The sequence below is a fragment of the Microtus ochrogaster genome, unplaced genomic scaffold (genome assembly GCF_000317375.1).
Source record: "Microtus ochrogaster isolate Prairie Vole_2 unplaced genomic scaffold, MicOch1.0 UNK74, whole genome shotgun sequence".
NCBI classification, from domain to species: domain Eukaryota; kingdom Metazoa; phylum Chordata; class Mammalia; order Rodentia; family Cricetidae; genus Microtus; species Microtus ochrogaster.
This window is the reverse complement of record NW_004949172.1, coordinates 521,276-522,956: the sequence shown is the minus strand read 5'-3', so window position 1 is coordinate 522,956 and position 1,681 is coordinate 521,276. Positions and strand designations below refer to the sequence as shown.

The following is a 1,681-nucleotide window of genomic DNA, read 5'->3' as shown; positions in this document are numbered from 1 at the left end:
GAGAGAGAGAGAGAGAGAGAGAGAGAGAGAGAGAGAGAGAGAGAGAGACCCCAGAGAGAGGAGGAGAGGAAGAGAGGAAGGAGATGTAGGAAAGATAAGATCTGCAGAGCGGAGTGGCAGGGAGGAGACAGTGCGGGGAGACTGAGGCATCGGATGGGAGCGGCCACCCAGAAGTCTTGAACCTGGGAAGGGAAAGACTAGGAATGGAGGGGCAGCACCCACCTGTGCGACGGCTGAGCTGGGCGACCGGCGTCCGCGACCCTATCCGGTCTCTGCGCAGAGCGGGACCCGGCGGGCGCCCCCGCGGGGCAGGAGACAGCGACAACCCCTGGCCCCGGGCTGGAGTCGGGAGCCCAGGCCCCGCCCCAGCCGGGCCCGCCCCCCGTTAACCCCTCCTCTGCCGTTCCCCTGCACCCCACCGAGCTCCCCAACCCTTGTAAAGAACTCAACCCCGGCAATCTCACCTGCTGCTTCAAGGTTGCTTCTCATTAACCCCTTAGTTACCCTCTCTCCAGCTCCACACTTTCAATGTAAATCTGCTTCTGGGAAGGGAAGCTTGGTTTGGGACCCTCCTTCCTGACATTCCCGTCTTTGGAGCGTCCCCTCCTTGCCAGCCTCAGTTCATAACCTTCTCTGTGTTCCTCTAAGGGACTGAGGACAAAGGGGTCTGTTAAGGTAGCAGTGAGATATCTCAGCAGATGGAGGCAATTGGAGCTAACTCTGAACTCAGTTCCCTGGACCCAAATGGAGGAATGGCTCCTGCAAAGCTGTCCTCTGACCTCCATACTGTCACGGGCCAAGCAGCCTCAGATAAAGAAATGTAAAAATGCAAAAGCTTAAATGGCAATCTGTTAATTGTCCACCTCAGACATCAGGGCCACAAATGGAAGGAGCCTTGGGGAGGGGGTGTGGGGGTGTGGGGGTGTGGGTTAGATCATAGGCCTGGCTTCAGTTTCCTCCGCAAAGTGGTGAGGCACCGTCCAGCAGGTCACATCACAGAGAATATAAGGTCAAATCTGGACGACGGTGTCATTCTGAGCAAGTGGTGCATGCCTGTAATCCCCCAGCCCTAGAGAGGCTGAGGCAGGAGGATAATTGAGAGTTTGAGGCCAAATAATGAGATTGTATATTTAAAATGTTTCTACTGGGCTGTCCAGGGTACCCCAGCCTGCACTCTAGAAGCTCAATGTCCCCCACAGTTCACCTCAGCCTCTCACTTGGCCGAGACTGCACTTTATGGTCTTCTTTGCCCTTCTCAGCCTGGCTGGGAAGAGGCAGGCTGCTCTTGTGTTGGGGTGGATGGCTGCCGTGTCTGTTGCCTAGTACTGAACTCCCCATTATTTTCAGGGAGTGTATAAGTGCTCCAAAGAATTGCCTTGCCCCTTTTATCATGGTCATCACTTCCTGCACAGATCAGTCCTGAGAGTTTATTATAGACACAAGGACTTCTGGTCCACCTGGCATACAGCCCTTCAAAAAACAGTAGTAATGTTTACCAATTCTAATTTACATATTTCATCTTAAGTGATGTAGAAGGTGGGACCAATGGCAGGGCACCCTAGGCAGGGGCTCTGTTACTGAGCCTCCCTCCCAGTCCCATACTAGGGGATTCTAGGCAGGGGCTCTACCACTGAGCCACACCCCAGCCCCTCACTGGGGGATTCTAGGCAGGGGCTCTACC

General features: G+C 54.8%; 1 protein-coding gene across 1 annotated transcript in view; it reads right to left on the bottom strand.

Annotated features, from left to right (window-relative positions):
* The window catches only part of Gpr4 (G protein-coupled receptor 4), a 10,824-nt gene extending 10,525 nt beyond the window's left edge, over nucleotides 1-299 (bottom strand). Inside the window, exon 1 of the mRNA XM_005370274.2 lies at nucleotides 223-299. The gene's annotated coding sequence lies outside the window, so the exon portion shown is untranslated. The remainder of the gene's footprint in view (nucleotides 1-222) is intronic.
* Between the last annotated feature and the right edge of the window lie 1,382 nt (nucleotides 300-1,681).